The sequence below is a fragment of the Mustela lutreola genome, chromosome 8 (genome assembly GCF_030435805.1).
Source record: "Mustela lutreola isolate mMusLut2 chromosome 8, mMusLut2.pri, whole genome shotgun sequence".
NCBI classification, from domain to species: Eukaryota; Metazoa; Chordata; class Mammalia; order Carnivora; family Mustelidae; genus Mustela; species Mustela lutreola.
Genome location: NC_081297.1, coordinates 110,105,748 through 110,126,880, shown reverse-complemented (window position 1 = coordinate 110,126,880; position 21,133 = coordinate 110,105,748). Strand labels below are relative to the sequence as shown.

Sequence of the window (21,133 nt, the reverse complement as noted above, 5' to 3'; positions counted from 1 at the left end):
TCTTCTGAAGTTGTTTGTGCTTTTCATAATGAGCATCATAGAACTATTTTACTCTCAATGTAGTACTTTGATATAAGGGAAATTTTATTTCAAAAATATGGAAGAGACGAAAAGATATATAGATATATAGATATATAGATATATAGATATAGATATATCTATATATCTATATATCTATATATCTATATATCTTTAACAAAGCTAAGCCAAATTGGGAGAGCAGCAGTTGAAAAGATTTAAAGATTTAAAGAGCGAATATCACATTACTTCTCCCTCAATCTTTCCTCATTCCTCTCACTGAATGGATGCATCACATAAAAATATGACTAGCAGTAGGAAAGCGAGGCCTTCACATAACTCGTTATATTATTTGTGAGACTGACATAGTCTTTTTTCTAAAGAGCTCAGCTGCTGTACTGAGAATATTAAGCATGGAACATTTCAACACTATGAAATTAAAAACAAGAGAAGTGTATGGAAAGAAATAAGAATGAGCGATTATAAAAAGCAAATGAAATCAAATCTTCATTAGAAGATAATTAAGACCAAGCCCCTGAATAATTCTGTAGCTTCCCCAGGACATTAATGATAGAAATTGGTAGAGTTATTAGTTTTCTCATGAACCATTCCCTCAATAGGTCACTCTCCCCGCAACTTATCACTTCTATCTTTTGTTGTCCTGAAAACACTCAAATATGCTCTGACCATCTGAAGTCATCAAAAACCAATCTACGCCACTTTATTTTACTAAGATTGCCTGAGTCTAGTTTGGGGAAACATATTATCAGAACTGCCTGTGGCTTAACCTCTCTGTTACTGGTGCTTTGCTCTGTCCTTTGGAAGGCCAAATAATAAATTAAAATAGTCTGGCCTCGCTCAGTCCCGCATTCCTGGAACTTTTCTTTCTGATTTGGCCTCTACTAGACCTTCAGTCATGAATTGGGGAAAAACTGGGAATACCTGGTTAGAATATTAACTCTTTGGGCTCTGTTTGTCTACTATTGAACAGAACTGGCTAAAAATCATTAGCCAGAATCAAAAACATCTTCTCATTCCCACTATGAGCTGGTCTGTTGATCTCCTACTTTAGGACTCCCTTTGAGAATTAAAAAAAAAAAATTTTTTTTAAAGTAGGGCTTGAAAAAGAAAATAGTGATAATTTTATCCTGCCTTTAAAATACAAAAAGAATCTAATCAAAGAGGACCTGACAATAATTTCCTTTTATTGCCCACTTTACCACTGCTAACAACCATGTTAGACCCTTTATATAATATTATCTCTCATCATCAATGTAATTCTTTATAATAGCTATTATATCTGCATATTACAGGTTGAGGACACCAAGGCTTTAAGCAACACAGTCTCCCCTAGAGCACCTGATTGGTTACAGAAGCAGTGTAATCAGCTGGAATTGGATCTTCCCATAATTAGGATCTTCCACTGTAAGGTGTGTCCTGATAACAAAATTATACCTATCTCAAAGTTGTTGTAAGGATTAAATAAATAAAAAATACAACTAAAGCTCTGAGACTGGTGCCCTGAACACAGTGTTTAAAAACATTTTAGCTCTTAATGAAATTTTAACTGTCATCAGAGATCTAATAAGATAGTAAGCTTACCTTTCTTTTCTTTCTATTTCCTCTTGTCCCTTGGCCAAAAGGAAGTAAGAGATGCAATATGCCTTTAAGTAGAAAGAGGTAGGTGGTTCCATGACTTAAGTCAATGCTCTTCCTCCAGGAGATCTTCTCTGTTGATCTGTACAGAGGTCCTATAGGACAGAGCCTGTTCTGAAAATCATAATCCACTTCTTTAACCAGAGTTAGTACCTAGCATGGAACCTACAGTCTTGTGCGGGTTAGTCTTTCTGTCAGATGGTTATTGAAGGAGTCATACTACTTCCCGTGAGTTCCAGGGCCGGCGTCATAAATAAAGGGATGCTTATTGCTCTTTCCCTTCTCTCCCCACAGAGAGTAGAGGTGAGCTCAAGATGAAGTTTGCATGGGTTTCTAACACTCTTTGATTAGCTAACTCATAGCACCATTCTACTTGGATAAAAAACACACCCTACTTCTAGAAGCTATAGCTATCAGCTGCTTTAGAACAGTTACTTCCATCAAGAGCCTCTCTTAACATTGCTTCAACCCTCAAGCAATCGTGCTTCATGCACTTATCTCACACTTTCCCTATGGACTCCCTCCCACATGCTACATATTCTTAACATTCATATAAATGTCTTCCCTTCATCCTTTCCCAACAAACACCAGCTAGTTCCAGGTGAGTTTTCTTTTGTTCTCCTCACATGAACCTGGGTCTTTAATTAAATCTTGACAGTTTTACTGAGTCAACCCCTTACCTCCCACCTCCAGGCTGTTGGCAGATTCACAGTTGCTGTAAGGCTGCTCATCTCCACCTCCTTCTCTTTCTCTCCTCTTTAGACCTCTCTTGGAGTTTCTTCTAACAATAATGTGAGAAGTGAGTTCTTTGGTGTCCTCCTCATGTGTCTGCCCATAGGAAAGATTGAAAAAAAGAAAAAAGTCAGACTCTGGGAAACATTTCATTATTTACCACTCTATACAAATACTTGCCTTAATCCCAACAGCACATAAATGAATATAGATATAATTCTTCTGTTATTAGAAAGGAGCATTACAATAGTGCATCTCATAAGACCCACATGCATGTACAATCGTTCATCCATCTATGAATCCATCTAATACAAATACCTTATTTGCCTACCATGTGCTAATCACTGGTAAAGCCAGAGAGACAAAAGGGAATCAGATGGAAAATGGCTTAGAGGAGGGAGGGCCAGACTAGGACCAAAGAAGCCAGTTAAGACAATAGTGCAATGGTGTAGTAGTTCAGGCAAATAATAAGTTTCTGAAAGAGCCAAAACGGCGGCAGTAAAATTAGGAAGCAGGACAGAGATATGAGATATAAGGAGGCTGTATCAGAAGAATTGCAGGCAATTTTTTTAGAAGGTTGAGGGTAGTTTGTGTTTTAAGAACAAGGGGGAAAAGAAACAAAAGTCTAAGGTACCTTCAACTTTTCTGGATGAGACTGGGTGCATGATGTTATCATTCCATCAGAGGGTTATGAAAAATCCGTCTAGAGGGAAATAATGGGTGCAGTTATGGACACTAAGATACCTGTGGCATATCAAGGTGCAGATAACTGCGAAGTATTTAGACTAACGCCAGAAATATAAATTTGTTGGATTAAATACTTGCCATGGAGTAGAATTTCATGCTTAACGTCCTCAATGATGACATTGAGGATCTGATTAATGTCTTTTGCAGGCCTCCTCACCCAGCCCTGAGAGAAACTCTTGTTCCACCCAGTTCCACCCAAGAGAAACTCTTGTTCCACAGTGTTTACCATAATGTGCAGCAATGGGTGGATTTCTAAACAACAGGTACATTATAGGCATTTTTGATTGCATAACCATGATGAGATTTCACCTTCTTCTCATTGGTTTCTCTGAAATTTAAGGCTAAATTTAGAACTTATAGCATATTTAGCTTCATTCCTCCTGAATGGTATTTTTTCTTCCTTGTTTTTCTTTGTTCCTTCTGTCTCATACAGATTTTGTGCTACTCAGTTGTATTTTCTTATATCCTTATTAGCAGTTTTAAATCATTCCTGAGACAAGATGTATTGTGTTTTTTTTTTAATTTATTTATTTAACAGAGAGAGAGAGAGAGAGAGAGATCATAAGTAGGCAGAGAGGCAAGCAGAGAGGAGGAAGCAGGCTCTCCACTGAGCAGAGAGCCGGATGTGGGGCTCGATCCCAGGACCCTGGGACCATGACCTGAGCTGAAGGCAGAGGGTTTAACCCACTGAGTCACCCAGGCGCCCCAAGATGTATTGTTTATAAACACTTACAATCACTTCCCTTTAGAGTTCATGAATCTTCATCTTCTTCTGCAGATGAAGTCACCGAAGAGAATGAGATGCCCAGAGAGTACACACAAAAAAAGAGAAAAATGGATCCTCCATATTTTAGGGTGAAAATAAGAGGAGCAATTGGCAAAGAAGACTGGAAAGAAATCATGAGATGACCCTGATAGAAGAGTGCCAGAAAACTCAGAGAAGAAAAACCAACTGCAGAGAATCAAATGCTGCAGAGAGATGAACTCTAATGAAGTTTGAATACAGTCCATTGGATTGGATAATTAGATGATGGCCAGAAATGGCAATTTCATTGACTAGGTGGAATCAGTTGCTTGACTCCCAAAGAATGAGTCAAAGGAGAAAATAAGGATAATTCTCCAGTTACGGAATGACTAAGGCACAGAAATAAAGGGCACAGCTATAAGGAATATAGTTGATGGATAATATAAGTGCATTGTGTAGTGACAGATGGTAGCTATACTTGCCGTGAGCATAGCATAATATATAAAGATACTGAATCATTATGCTGTACACCTGAAACTTATGTGACATTGTGTGTCAACTATATGTTCTCAAACTTAAAAAAATTAAGATAATTCTCATGAGGCATTTGACTCAGAAGGGAATAGGAGATATTAAAGACAGCTAGTGGTAGACTTGTGACTGGGGATGGACTATACAGAAAATATTTGGGCATATTAGCACTGCAAGGAACAACTGAATTAAGGGAGTAAGAAAATATGGGAAAGAGCAATATCAATCAGTGGGTCAGGTTTGGGTGACTGAAGTTTAGGGGCAAAGATGATGTTAAAGATTTCAGAGCCCAGCTGGTAGCCATGAAGGTAACTGGAATATAGGACGTTCAAGAAGATTTAAGACTAAGTATTGAATTTTATCATCCATGTAGATACTAAAGTCATCCAGGATCATGGCATGACTTGTAAGTCTGTCATCCAGTTGCCAAATCCTCAACAAATTTGGAGTGACTTTGATTGGATGACAGCCAGAACAAGCTAGATGATAGTATGGACAGAAGGCTATGTCCAAAATGAAAAGCGATTTTGCTTAAACATAAAAAAGAGATGGTGTGCCAGGGGTAAAGGCAATACTGGGAATAATCTAATACTGCCTTGGAGCCCATGGACTCTGGACAATAGGAGGCAGTTTTAAACAGGCTCCTGTGAGACCTCTGTAGGCAAGGCATTGGAAGAAAGAGATCCAGAGATGAAACTTCTGGTAGAGCTAGAAGGTGGGACATGAAGTGCCACTCTGTTTTTTGTTTGAGAAAGATTAAAGATGGGGGTTAGAAGAAAATCATATCCACCCTTTCCTCATTTCCTTGAAAAAGTGGAGATGACCATAACACATACAAGCCTCCAAAGGATTACCTGCATTACAGTTTAAGGATGTCCAGCATGGAAAGCAGATCTGAAATGTTGAAGAAATGGAAGCTTCTTCTAACACAAAAGAGTAGGTAGCAGCTGCTATAGTGTTGACCACGAAGTGACCTATTCTATGAAACTTCTATTTATGTGGAAGAGGAAGAAGAAGGGAAAAGGGTAAAGAAGATGACCACATCACCAGTGACTGTCTAATTTGTTAGGGTGTGTGGGGGGGGAGAGTGGGGAAAACAAAGTTTTTAAGGTATTAATAAATTTAGTAGTTCTAATTAGAGACAGAGGGCACCCAAACCTTTCCTTTTAGAACTCATGGCGAATGAATTGTTCAAAAAGCTCTACTATCATCTTGGGGAAGAAACCCTGAACTTGTTTGTATCCTTTCATAAATCAAATGATATCATATATACTTGACTGTCTTGCTTATAACTTTTATTTAAAAAATTAGCTTCTTTCATGTGTACAGCTTAAAAAAATACCTATTAGTAGCTATAGTCACTTTGATGTCCTAGTAATTCTCAGTGAAAATTTTTAAGTGAAATACAGAGGTCCATTAATGTTTCACATGGGGTTCAAACTCTTGGGCTTGGGAGGGGTGATCCAAGTAATCAGATTTTTTCTGCAAAGATCATTTTGTATTGCATGTTTTCACACTTAAATCTTACAGAGTTTTAATTTAGAGCTTTGAATACTGCACAATCCGGGGAGCAGCCAGATTGACACACTAAATCTTAATGTTCCTAAATTAAAAAGTCAGTAGCTATTTGCCAACTAAATTTTCAATCTGCTACATCAATTCTTGCATAAAAACTATACCCTCTGGAATTCTCCATTTTTATAGCTCTCTTCCTCATAATGAATAATGTATATTTGATACAGTATCCAGCTCTGCCCTTTTTGCTTTAATCTTGTGTATTTATATAATTTTATAGGTGTATAATTTTCTATAAAACTAAATAGGATTGTTACAGTGGTTACTTCCAACATAAATGGTGCATTGTAAAAACAATTATAATATTATAAATATTGCTATTGTCCTTTCACCAAAACAACCCACAACCAATTTAGAATCTGGAGCAGCCAAACTGTTCCAATATTGCTATCTTGGGGGTATAGCTCAGTGGTAGAGCATTTGACTGCAATATTGCTATCTTACACGTTTTATTTAAAATAGTTATGTTTTGCCCATCATTTTTATCTGATTTTTTAAACTATACACGAGCTATTGAATACCCATTTCAAAGTAGAAGCAATCATTTAAAATGAACTTGCTTCAAGTAGATCTTCCTGAAAGTTAAAAAGTGAAAGCTGTTATGTTCATTGACATTTTCTGCTATCAAAGTGCAGCACTTCAAAACAGAAAACTGAACCATAGAAGTAGCACAATTTACAGAAGAAATTGGACATAAAAGTTTTTATTGTACTTAAATAAGCTTTTTCAGATCCACCACCTTTCCCGGGACCAGTCAGGTGAAAGTCCATCACCCCACCCATCACCTTATCTCAACTTCCTTTTACATTGGCAGTAAAATATGACAGTGTTTTCTTTTATGGCTTATTGCATTGCTATCATACTAAAAATAAGAATCCACACTCATCTCTCTAAAATAAATAAATAAATCTCTAAAAATGAAAATTCTTTCCCCATTGATTTTTTTCTTAAAGATTTTATTTATTTATCTGACAGACAGAGATCACAAGTAGGCACAGAGGCAGGCAGAGAGAGAGGAGGACAAAGCAGACTCCCTGCCGAGCAGAGAGCCTGATGCGGGCTCGATCCCAGGACAGAGGCTTTAACCCACTGAGTCACTCAGGCGCCTTCTTCCCCACTGATTTTAATGGCAATTTTACCATACACAAAATGCTGGCATTAGTAATCATTTACAATATCCTAGTGCTTATGACATGCCAGGCATTATTCTAAATACTTTACACATATTGCTCTTACAGCAACTCTATGCAGGATGGACATTATCTCTGTTTGATGGATATGAAATATGAAATAACAAAAGTTTAAGATTTTCCCAAGGTTACACACTATAGTGCTCTCTTCTGCCGCGCACACCTTATCCTGAGCTCTGTTCTGTCCCATTATCAATCCCTCAGCAGGCATCACACTTTCATTTACTGTAACTTGTGATATATACTCTTCATTGTTTCTTTTCTGTTTCCTCAGTCCATCTTTAACATAAATTTCATCATTACCTTGAGAAGTTAAAAAAATATATACCTTGAATGGAACTGTATGAAATTTACAAATTTGAGGGAGAACTGGTATCTTTAGAACACTGTATCATTCCATCCAGGAACATGCCAAGACTCCTCATTTACCTGGATCTTCTTTTTATCCCCCACATTAAAATGTTATGGTTTTTGTTATTTAAGTTTCATATACTTCTTGCTGAATTTATCCAGAGACATTATATTTTTTCCATAGTTTTTCATGATATTCCCTGCCCCTTTCAAGTAAAACATCAGTCAGAAAGTTTGTGATTCATACATATCCCATCTTACTGAATTCTCTTATTTGCTTCTAAAAGATTCTCAGTTAACTAGATTGGATTTCGAGACATTTATTTTCTAAAGAGAAAAATAACTGTATCCATTTCTTTACACTGTCTATACTTTCTTTGGTTTCCTGTTGCATTGCTTTGATTATGATTTCCAGAACAATATAAAATAAAGTGGTAAGGCAGAAAGTATTGTTGCCCCAGTATCTGTTCTCCCCTTTGTCCATAGGAAACCCTGATTTTTACATGGACACATGACTACTCAGAATAAGAGCTACAGTTTTCCAGCATTCCTTGCAACAAAGAATAGCCATTGAAGCAATTACTAATCAATGTAAGCGAATTATGTGGTAACATCCATGAGCATCCTTTAAAAACTAGCAAATACCACATTTGTCTCCTATCCTAGTTGTCTTTTTCTCCATCCTCTGCCTTAAACACAGATATGCTATCTGGAACTTGAGTTGTATTTTTAAAATATGAGATGGAAGACCACACCCAGATAGAAAAAATCTGGGTACCTGAAGAGGCCATGGAGTAGACCCACTCTGCCACCCTTAACAGCCCCCTCCCCTGTGTTCATTCTCTCTCTCTCTCTCAAATAAATAAATAAAATCGCTTTAAAAAAATAATGGAAATACTACTTGTGTTTCACTACTTAGTATGGTACTTACCATTGGATTCTCATGTATATTGTTTCTCAATTTAGCACAGTTTCCTTCTAACTCTAATTCATGAAGATTTTAAAATCAGAAATAACTATTACTTTTATCAAATGACTCTTCAGCATTTATTCAGATCAGCACAGTTCAACAGAACTTGCCACAATGATGGAAATGTTCCCTTCTGTGGTAATTCCACAGCCCCCAGCTGCATGTGACTACTGAGTACTTAAAATGTGGCTAGTGGGAATGAGGAACCAAATTTTTAAAATAATATAATTTCAGTTACTCAAATTTCAATTGTAATAGTTATATGTGACTAATATATACCATGTTGGACAGAGCAAACCACATGATTATATAGATATTCTCTTTTAGTTAATAGAAGATATTTAAATAATAGGTATAGTAATGCAAAAGCAACCCTAATTCCTAGAACAAAATCTTGCTAATGCTAGATTTGACTTGCTAATATATTATTAATGTAATAATATGGAGAAAATTGCATTCACCAGGATTCCTAGGGAAAGCACTATATTTGTTCAGAAGAAAGGTTTCATAAATCTCTTGGGGTGGCATATAAGACCTAGAGGGAATGTGCAAATAACAAGGATAATAGAATTTGCTCTCCATAATTGAAAGGGTATGGAATTTTAATTCCCAAACAGAAGAACTGAGAGGGACAGAATAGAGCCTGAGAGGCTGACTACTACTTAAGAGAAGAAGGAGAGAAAAATAAAACATTAGGGATACTGGGAAAAGGAACTGGGAAGAAGAGAAAGTTCAGGTAGAAATTTTTCTACAAGATTCCATATACCATGAGATATAATTCCTGCTTTGGTCTCCCCAAATTTTCAGTAAAGTCCATAAAGATCATTAATGTTGTGAGAGGTGTGTGTGTGTTATTTACTGGATGTCTTATAGATATTCTACTTTTTTGTCCTCCCAGCCATTGGTAGGATTTAATTTCCTCAACCTTTAAAATTACTTATGACATCCACTGACGAATAAATGTAAGTGGAAGTAACGTGGGTCATTTCTAGACAGAAGCTTTTAATGCCTACACATGGTTTTCCATATTCACTTTTCTCTGGCATGGCTTTTGGTCATATTCCAGAAAATGGAATGTCTGGCATGTATAACCATAAATGAGGTCTATATTCAGCGAAGTCCACAGTCTACTTGTGGTAGACATGGGGTGAATGGCAAATAGATCTCTGTTGTCTTAGACCACTAAAATTTTTAGATTGTTACTACAACATAACCCAGTCTATCCTAACCAATAAGGAAATTGGTAGTATGGAGTGGAGTGCTGCTGTATTAAAAACAACAACACTAAAATATTTGGCACTGGATTAAGGAATGGGAGATAGACAGTGAAGAAAAAACACTGTTATAGCATGAAAAGATGAAAATCTATTTTATACAGTGAGAAATCACTTTATGCAAAGTAAAAACAAAAGCATACAGCAAATATGAGAATTACGTCCAGAAAAGAATTGTGGTTATACTGGTACATGAAGCTGAAAGAAGTCATCAATGTTTCTGAGGGACTTGTACTGCAAAAGTACTACCAACCTAGGCTAAAAACAGTATGACTGTAAGACAACCACAGGTCTCAATCTTCTATGGAATAGAAAGTGGGCCAATAAAGCTGTTTGCTTCAATCAAGGTCATAGTCCTTGATGCCCACTTCATATATAACTGAAGGGAATAAGAGAAGAATCTCTTAGAGGTGGAAGCTAGAACAGTGATGAAGAATGGATGATCAAGGGAGCCAACTCAGGGCTAGCTTGAGGAAAAGTCCCTACATCCATAAAAGGGGCATTTTTCCTGTTACCCAACTTTTGTATATATTGAGTGTATGAGGGGCAGGTAACATTTTTAGTTCAGAAGTCTGTGGAAGCTACAGCCAGTCTTGACACCGTCTATTAGGCCTTACCTCTTTCTTTATGAAGAGACTATCACACATCACCCAGAGATCCTGAACTTTGACACTGGTTTTGTTAGACTATTGAAATTTTGAGTAGTCTCCCTTAGATAGGAAAAAAAAAAAATGGACTTTGAATGTAGAAAGGAGGGTAAACCAAATAACTGGCAACCAGTAAGGAGTTCTCTAGTAATCATTAGGACTATTTGCAAATATTGCATTTCTTTCTACTTCCAGGATGAAGGCAAATTTGTTCTTACTTGACTTGTAAAAGTTAGATGAAACATGTGACTTGCCTTAGCCAATGATATCTAAGTAGAAATTAGTGATATAGATACATGCATGTATATACATTATATATATACTATATATACATAAATATACATAAATATATGCATGTATATACATTATATATATTCTAAATATATACATAAATATATATACTATATATACATAAAAATTATATATACATAAATATACACATAAATCTATATTATTAGTATATTATATAGATAGGTACTTGCATATAATATGTAGACATAAATATATATAATATTTATATATAAATATTATAAATAATATTTATATATAAAAATATTAAAATATATAAATATATATATATACAAAATCTCTCTGACAATGCGTTAAGAACCAGAATATGATTCCCCATGTCTCCTCCCTCTGCGAGCAGTCACTAAATAATTTCCAAACGGTCGACTCTCTGAAAGCCTGCATCCCTGTATGAAGAAGTCCCCAGCTGACCCTCAGCAGAGGAAGCAAGAAATAAGCTTTCATATTTTTAAACCACTATGCGTTTGGGGTTATTTGTTACCACAGCAAAACTTGTGTATCCTGACAGATATAATGTGATTGGGTTTTCTGAGTAAGCCAGAGAAGGGGGTGGGTTCTGTACTCAGTGATGCACGGCCAGATGGAGTCATCCTGAGGAGACAAGGAGGCAGATGTCTTTTGGATTATATTCAGGACATGGGCATCCATACTCATGTACATTTATTGTTTGCCTTTTGTGCTATGATTTTTCAGTTTTTCTATTAGTTATGCTAGCCTTAAAAATGGGTAGACAAATTTTATGGGGTTTTTCCCCCACTATGATTTGGAATAGTGAGAGGAACAAAGCAATTACCTGTCCCTTAATTACTCTTTTAGGTTCCCTTAGAAAACCATTATGATCAAAAGTATTTCACTGAAAGGTGAAAGATACCTAAATTAAACTAGCTTTAGAGAAGGAGAAGAAAAGGGAAAAAAGAAATTTATTATTTTTCATGTAAGATATACAGCAGTAAAAAAAGAAAGAAAGAAAGACAGCAGTGACTCAAGCAATGTTGGGATCTTTCTCTTTTCTTTCTTTCTCTTTTCCTTGACTTCCCTATCTGTATCTGAGTGTTATATCTGTATGTGTGGGCACTCCTGTCTTAGTCTCCATCTTTCAGAGAGTTTCTGACCATGTGTCTGTCCTTGTCATTGTGTCCCTGTCCACATCCCTTTCTCTTCCTCTCCCTCTCTCTTGTCTCTCATTGTAGATGGGCTTAATTTGTGTGGGAAGGGGTATCTGTGACCCTTCCCAGTTATAGATTCACATGATCCCTGTTAGAAATCCAGAAAAGAACTTTTTCCATAGATGCAAATACAAAATTATAGGAAAGAATTCCTATTAACTCTATTTGGATCACATGCCGTACTTTCAAATATTCAGAGATATTTGCAAAATATGATTCAACATGATGGATTTGTTTCTGTGGCCAGAAATCAGTGTACTGTGTTTCCCCACTTTCATAGTATCATATAATTGAGGATGGGGAGGATTTATCCCCAAAAGAAGGAATGGTACTGACCAAAGCAGGAAAAAAAGAGAGAGAGAGAGAGAGAGAAAGAAGCAGGCAGAGACATAGTGGTTAGGTAAACTCCGTAGGTATCTGTCCCCCAAAATATGGACTTAGCTCTGGAGGGGAATAAATCTTTGGCAAGATTTTTCAATTCCTTCCACAATCATTGGTCTGCCCAGGTTTTCCTAACTATGCTTGAGTCAATTTTGATAATTTATATATTTTTAGAAAATGTAGATTTTCAACTTTATTGGCAAAAAGTTGAACAGGCTTTTCCTTAAACGTCCATCAAAATGTAAGCCAATGGCATAATGCCAAGAACAAATCGGTAAAAGCTATTCTCTGGAGGACTAAAACAAAAGTATTTCAGGCTGCAGCTCTCTCTTGGTTTGGCTTAATCCAGGAATAAAATTGAGTGTCTAGAGAATGGATGGACTGCATATCCTTCAGGCAATTCTCCATATATATTGCTTTTCACAATTGAGATTTTGATAGGTACTGGGCAGCAGAGATTTCTAGGTTATAACCTCTGACAAGATCTTGGAGCACAAATTATTTTACAATGCTCAATTTCATATGTTTCATTGGTCAGTCAAAATGGAGTGAGTTGACAGTCTTGTATGAAAGTTGAGACATATAAAGAGGATATATCTGAGGAGAAAACACAATGTCCGTCCATAGAATAAGTACTTATGGATAGGGCCAAGCTTTTCTCAGAACAAAACTGCTGAACAAAACACAATACAGAATGGCAAGTAACATTCTGTGAGAGCTGAGAGAAGCTACCATGCCACTGTCAGATGGTAGAGATAAAGCAGGTGGAAAAGAAAGCATCATTAGGGTTTCATCAAGAAAGTCATAGTGGAGATGGGCTTTGTGAGATGAGAGGGATGTCAGAGGGCAAAAGGGATGCAGATTAGCAAGAAAGAGCTTCATGAGCATGTCTGTGAATATATTTCTTTAGAGTTTAGGGAATGGCTGGAGGGATAAAACAAAGGTTGGATGAAAAGAGGAAACAAACTGTTGTCCAGCCACAGTAGTGTAAGGAGAGCCAAGCCAAACACTGAACGATGTGGCAAGTGGCCTGAGGTACCAAAGACCCTGCAGGTCCCAGTCCCAGCTGAGCTTCCAGTGGGATTCTGCTACATGACTGACCCTAGCTACAGTCCCATAAAGCAGAGGAAGAGTACAGCTAAGCTCTGACTGAATTCAAACCAACCCTGAGAAATATTATAATGCTGTCATTTTAAGCCACTGTGTCAGGGCGTGGCCTATCCCACTAGGATACACTCCAGTCTGGAACTGCTTGCTTAACCTTGTGCTGCCCTTATACCAATGTGTGCAAAGTATTGGGCCATATCCTGACTCTCAACCAACTTTCACAAAGGTCCTATGAATTTCTTTCTTCTTTCAGAAGGAAGACCTCTGAGATGGGGGTATGGAAGAAAAGTGAGTCCAGTACCAATATTGTTAACTATACCGTGCCTATTAATATTCACCTTACACAAACTTTTTTCCATTTTCCCCACATAATAAAATGTGTTCCTTCATTATGATTTCAATGACACTTGGAATTACTAGATGTTATAAATCCAAGCTTCTACATTTTTTCCATTAAGATGTACATGATGGCTAACATTTCCATGAGTGAACTGTTGCATGGGCTGATCTCATAAGTTCCAAAAGCCCACTGTACTAGCTATACAATGCTCTTGTCTTTGTTTTTTAATGCAGCCCAGTTTGGGGGTGTTGAGTTCATGACTATTAGTGAAAATCTAGAATGCAATTTAAAAATATAATGTCGGGCACCTGAGTGGATAAGTGGGTTAAGCCTTCAACTCCTGATTTCAGCTCAGGTCATGATCTCAGGGTCCTGAGATGGAGCCCTGTGTTGGGGCTAAGAAGGGAGTCTGCTTGAGATTCTCTCTCTCTCTCCCTCTGCCCCTTCCACAACTCACACACTCTACCTCAAATTAAAAAATCTTGTTTTTAAAGTATTTTATTTATTTGTTTGACATATAGAGATCACAAGTAGGCTGAGAGGCAGGCAGAGGGGTGGGGGGAAGCAAGCTCCCTGCTGAGCAGAGAGCTCGATGTGGAGCTCGATCCCAGGACCCTGAGATCATGAACTGAGCTGAAGGCAGAGGCTTTAACCCACTGAGCCACCCACGCGCCCCTCAAATAAAAAATCTTTAAAAAATAATAATAGGGGCGCCTGGGTGGGTCAGTGGGTTAAAGCCTCTGCCTTCAGCTCAGGTCATGATCTCAGGATCCTGGGATCGAGCCCCACATCGGGCTCTCTGCTCAGCAAGAAGCCTGCTTCCCCCTCTCTCTCTGCCTGCCTCTCTGCCTACTTGTGATCTCTGTCTGTCAAATAAATAAATAAAATCTAAAAAAAAATCATCATCATCATCATCATAAATACCATGGGAAGTTTGTTGGAATAGCTCATTCCTTGATTCAACTTTACCAGACAATGGGAGAAAAAAATACTCTGATTCTTTACTTACTCCATTCCCCTCTATGTAAACTGCCTTTCTTCTTTCACCTCTAGGTAATTTAGCCTTTAACAGCCACTTGCTCTAATTCTCTATCAAAAGGCAGCATCAATTGCTCTTTCAACTGATTCTGATAGCCTCTTAAATGTCCTTCTATGATGGAAGACTGCATTTTATCAAATTACTTCTTTCTATGTCTCTCTGGCTGTGAGGACATACTCTTACTCTTCCAGTTCCAGAATGAGTACACAGCAAATAGCAGGCACTTTGTAATTCTTGGCAGAACTGAAATTAAATATGAAAACTAAAAATGTTTCAGGAACTGTAAGCAATCTTCAGTGGAAGAAAATATTCTCTTGATTAATTTTCACAAGATCTTTTTAAGAAAGAGATGAATTTTGAATATAATTACTTACAAATTAATTGTAAAGCAATGGTGGAGAATAATAGAAAAATGAGAACCAGAAATAGCTCAAATATAAATATAAAAATCATGGAGAGGAAGCAAGAAGGTGGAGGAGTAGGAAACTGAAATAGCATTAGGTCCCAGGAGTTCAGCTAGATAGTTATCAAACCACTCTGAACACCTACAAACTCAATAGGAGATAGAAAAGAAGAGCAGCAATTCTAGGAACAGAAAAATCAACCACTTTCAGGAGGTAGGACGCGTGAAGAAGTGAATCCAAAGCAACGGGAAGATAGACCATGGGGGGGGAGGGGTCGGCAGCCGGCAAGCTGTAGAGTACAAAATCAGAACTTTTAGAAGTCTGTTCCACTGAGGGACGTCGCTCCAGAGGTTACACAGGTGTGGAGCCCTCGTGGGGACAATGTGGTCTCAGGACCCGTGGGGTCACAGAAAGATCTGGGGTGTCTGACTGTAGCAGAGCTACCAGGTATTGGAGTGGGGAAGCTGGCTATAAAGATGAAGCCAAAGAGTGAGCTCTCAGCTTGGGGTTACCTTAAACCATGATCCAAGGCACAGCCGGGCTACTGCTCTTTGAACAGGGACCCCACAAGTGGCAGATCCAGAGAGACCCCCTCCTTCCTCTTTGAAGAGGACAGGTGCAGGAGCGTGAGGCAGGAATCTGCTGGGTTTGGAGACTCACTGTGTGCCAGAGGCAGAAGCACTCGGTCACAGGCCGGGTAAGCATGGAGTGGGTGGGAGAAGAGAAGGATTGACTGCTTTTCTCTGAGGGCACACTGAGGAGTGGGGTCCCAAGCTCTCAGTTCCTCCAGGCTGGAGATTAAGAGGCCACCATCTTCATTCCCATCCTCCCAAGCCCTACGGAAAGTGTTCAGGGAACAAAAGCTACCAAAAGCGAATATGAGCAGATTACTTAGTCTGGTCCCCAGCAAGGGCTGTGCAATTCCGCCTTGGGCAAAGACATTTGAGAATCATTGCAACAGGCCCCTCTCCAGATGATCAGCAAGAACATTCAACCAAGACCAAGTTCACCAATCAACCAGAACTCTGTAACTCCAGAGCTAAGAGAAAGCAATCCATAGAATTCATGGCTTTCCCCCCATGATTCTTCAGTCTTGCAAAGTTAAATTTTTAAATTTTATTTATTTCTTATTCTATTTTTTTAACTTTTCCTCTTTCCTTTCTAAACATTTTTTTAACTATTTTATCAATACCTTTTAAAAAAACTTTTTAAATTTTCATTGTTAAAGTCATATCTTATCCCTTCATTGCATTTAACCTTATTTTTTGTATACATGTAGGTTATTTTCTTTAAAATTTTGGGATATAATTTCTTCTAATAGATCAAAATATACCCTAAATCTAGCTCTAACCTAATCATATTCTTTCCTCTTTTTCTTTTTCTAATCAACTTATCTTATCAACTCTATATACCAGCATATCTGACAATCTGGAAGAAATGGAGGCACACCTAGAGACATATACACTACCAAAACTGAACCAGAAGGAAATAGAAAACCTGAACAGACCCCTAACCAGTAAGGAGATTGAAGCAGTCATCAACAATCTCCCAACAACAAGAGCCTAGGGCCAGATGGCTTCCCAGGGGAATTCTACCAAACATTTTAAGAAGAATTAATACCTACTCTCCTGAAACTGTTCCAAAAAATAGAAATGGAGGGAAAACTTCCAAACTCATTTTATGAGGCCAGCATCACCTTGATTCCAAAACCAGACAAAGATCTTAGCAAAAAGGAGAATTACAGACCAATATCCTTCTCACCAAAATACAATAAAAGCAATAGTATCCAACAGTATGGAGGGCACATTGCATGGAGCACTGGGTGTGGTACATAAACAATGAATTTGGGAACACAGAAAATAAAATAAAATAAAATAAAAATTTTTAAAAAGATAAAAAAAGGATTATTTACCACGACCAAGGGGGATATATTCCTGGGCTGCAAGAATGAGTCAACATCCACAAATCAATCAATGTGATACAATACATTAATAAAAGAACAAGGACCTGGTGATACTCTCAATAGATGCAGAAAAAGCATTTGACAAAGTATAGCATGCTTTCTTAAAGATTTTTAATTTATTTATTTGAAAGACAGATCACAAGTAGGCAGAGAGGCAGGCAGAGAGAGAGAGAGAGGAGGAAGCAGGCTCCCCGCTCAGCAGAGAGCCCGACGCGGGGCTCGATCCCAGAACCCCGGGACCATGACCTGAGCTGAAGGCAGAGGCCTTAACCCACTGAGCCACCCAGGAGCCCCTACAGCATGCTTTTTTGATTAAAGCTGTTCACAGTGTAGGGATAGGAGGTACATACCTCAATATCATAAAATCCATCTATGAAAAACCCACAGCCAATATCATTCTCAATGGGGAAAAACTGAGAGCTTTCCCCTTAAGGTCAGGAACATGGCAGGGCTGTCCACTATCACCACTGCTATTCAACATAATACTAGAAGTCGTAGCCTCAGCAATCAGACAACAAAAAGAAATTAAAGGCATCCGAATCAGCAAAGAAGAAGTCAAACTCTCACTCTTTGCAGATGGTATGATACTTTATGCGGAAAACCCAAAAGACTCCATTCCAAAATGCTAGAACGCATATAGGAATTCAGTAAAGTCTCAGGATATAAAATCAATGCACAGAAATCAGTTGCATTTCCAACAGCAAGACAGAAGAAAGAGAAATTAAGGAGTTGATCCTATTTACAACTGTACCCAAAACGATGAGATACCTAGGAATAAACCTAACTAAAGAGGTAAGAACCTGTACTCAGAGAACTATAAAGGACTCTTGAAAGAAATGGAGGAAGACACAAAGAAATGGAAAAACGTTCCATGCTCATGAACTGGAAGAACAAATATTGTGAAAATGTCTACACTACTTAATGTAGTCTACACATTTAATGGAATCCCTATCAAAATACCATCATTTTTTTTCAAAATGGAACAAATAATCCTAAAATTTATAGGGAACCAGAAAAAAACCCAAATAGCCAGAGGAATGTTGAAAAAGAAAGCCAAAGTTGGTGGCATCACAATTCTAGACTTCAAGCTCTATTACAAAGCTGTCATCCTCAAGACAGTATGGTACTGGCACAAAAACACATAGATCAATGGAACAGAATAGAGAGCCCAGAAATAGACCCTCAATTCCATTGTCAACTAATCTTCTACGAAGCAGGAAAATATGTCCAATGAAAAAAAGACAGTCTCTTCAACAAACGGTGTTGGGGAAGTTGGACAGCCACATGCAGAAAAATGAAATTGGACCATTTCCTTCCACCACACATAAAAATAGACTCAAAAATGGATGAAAGACCTCAATCTGAGACAGGAATCCATCAAAATCCTGGAGAAGAACACAGGTAGCAGCCTCTTCAATCTCAGTCACAGCAACTTCTTCCTAGAAACATCGCCAAAGGCAAGGGAACCAAGGGCAAAAATGAACTATTGGGACTTCATCAAGATAAAAAGTTTTTGCACAGCAAAGGAAACAGTCAACAAAACCAAAAAACAACTGACAGAATGGAAGAAGATATTCACAAATGACATCTCAGATAAAGGGCTAGTATCCACAATCTATAAAGAACTTATCAAACTCAACAGCCAAAGAACAAATGATCCAATCAAGAAATGGGCAGAAGACATGAACAGACATTTATGCAAAGAAGACCTCCAGATGGCCAATAGACACATGAAAAGGTGCTCAACATCACTCGGCATCAGGGAAATACAAACCAAAACCACAGTAAGATACCACCTCACACCAGTCATAATGGTTAAAATTAACAAGTCAGGAAATAGACAGATGCTGGTGAGTTTGCCAAAAAAAGGGACCCCTCCTACACTGTTAGGGGAAATGCAAGCTGGTGCAGCCACTCTGGAAAACAGCATGGAGGTTCCTCCAAGTTTAAAATAGAGCTACCCTATGACCCAGCTATCTCACTACTGGGTATTTACCCTAAGGATAAAAATGTAGTGATCTGAAGGGGCACGTGCACCTGAATGTTTATAGCAGCAATGTCCACAATAGCCAAACTGTGGAAAGAATCTAGATGTCCATCAGCAGATGAATGGATAAAGAAGAAGGGGTATATATATATACAATGGAATAGTATGCAGCCATCAAAAGAAATGAAATCTTGCCATTTGCAACAACATGGATGGAACTAGAGGGTATTATGCTGAGTGAAATAAGTCAATCAGAAAGACAATTATCATATGATCTCTCTGATATGAGGAATTTGAGAGCCAGGGCAGGGGGTTTTGGGGGGTAGACAAGGAAAAAATGAAACAAGATGGGATCAGGAAGGAGACAAACCATAAGAGACTCTTAATCTCACAAAACAAACTGAGGGTTGCTGGGGGTGGGGGGTAGAGATACAGTGGTGGGGTTATGGACAGGGAAGGGTATGTGATATGGTGAGTGCTGCAAAGTGTGTAAGCCTGATGATTCACAGACCCATACCCCTGGGGCAAATAATACATTTTATGTTCATAAAAAAATATATAAAAATCGTGACTAATTCTCAAACATAATTAATAATACAATGACAAATCGATTGCTTTTTTAGCTTTCTAGTATCCTCTATTCTTTCTAGAACTTGAAATCCAGTTTATAATTTGATTCTAGAAGCAAATACTATATTCCAGGTCAGTATATTATCTATTAGGGGATCCTCCATCATTAACTTCAAGGCAAGGTCTTAGTTGTCAGGAGAATGGAGGAAAAGAAAGCAAAATAACTGACCAGTTAGGACTTTCCTCCTTTTATCTATCTTTATGGCCACACAAGAAATAGAGATAAATCAGAGATTGGAGACAATGGTTATTAAAGTTCCAGTTAGAATCTTCAGACAACTCAGAAGCTATTATAGTCACCAAAACAAAAATGGATATTAATGAAAAGAATAATCCATGAAATTTCTGAAAGGGAATAGTTCTACCAGCAATCCCAAAGCCTGACTGACATAGCACCCAAATTCGTAGCCATATTTCCAGGAAGATACCCCACTGGTAGAGCAGAACAGCAGTGTTAGACTAAGCTGAGATCTCACATGGATTTTGTCAACCATCTTTTAAATGGCCTTTATTAAAACAGAATTTACATGATAAACCACTTATTATAAATATGCCATTATAAGAGTTTTGATACTTGATAACTACCACAATTAGTAATCATCATTACTATCCACACATAGAACAATTCCTCACCCAGAAAAATATTCAGTGTCTCTTTGCAGTCAATCCCACCTCATTCCTAGACCTAGGAAATTACTCATCTACTCTCTCTCTCCCAGTAGGTTAGTTTTGTATTTTCTAGAATGTCAAGCAATAGAATCACACAGTACATATACTTCTTTGGCTTCTTTGCTGCATATATTTCTGAGAGTTTTCCATGTCATTGTGTGTTCTTTTGTCTTTATTATTGAGCAATATTTCACCATACAGTTGTACCTCAGTTTGTTTATTCACTCGCTTGCTGATGGACCTTTGAGATGTTTTCAGTTTGGTGATATTATGACTAAATTTGCTATGAATTTCATGGGTGAGGCTTTGTGTTGACATATATTTCTACTTATCTTAGGTAAATACCTATACATGGAATTATCTGATGATTTAACAACTGTATGCTTAAACTGTAAAACTGTTTTCCAAAGTGTGTGTACTATCAGACACCCCTTCCAGCAATGTATCAGTTACAGATGTTTCCCATCCATCTTCAACACTTGATACTGTTAATCTTCATTTTTTTTTAAGGCATTCTAGGGGGTGAGAAGTCATCTATCACTGTAGTTTTAGTTTGCATTTTCCTGATGACTAATAATGCTGAGCATCTTTTTATGTATCTTATTGGCCATTTATCTATCTTTTTTTTTTTTTGCCAATTATCTGTCCAAATCCTCTGCTCATTTTATTATTGGATTGTCCTCCTGTTTTCGAGTTATAAGA

At 37.7% G+C, this 21,133-nt stretch overlaps 1 long non-coding RNA gene across 4 annotated transcripts in view; it reads right to left on the bottom strand.

Annotated features, from left to right (window-relative positions):
* The window catches only part of LOC131839202 (uncharacterized), a 60,048-nt gene that overhangs the window by 18,741 nt on the left and 20,174 nt on the right, over nucleotides 1-21,133 (bottom strand). For 3 of the 4 annotated variants that reach the window (XR_009356853.1, XR_009356855.1, XR_009356856.1), the window contains 3 exons: nucleotides 3,041-3,109; nucleotides 2,355-2,502; nucleotides 1,621-1,788 (listed from right to left, as the gene is read on the bottom strand). This is a non-coding gene — a long non-coding RNA (uncharacterized LOC131839202). The remainder of the gene's footprint in view (nucleotides 1-1,620; nucleotides 1,789-2,354; nucleotides 2,503-3,040; nucleotides 3,110-21,133) is intronic. The other variant, XR_009356854.1, reaches the window with a different exon arrangement.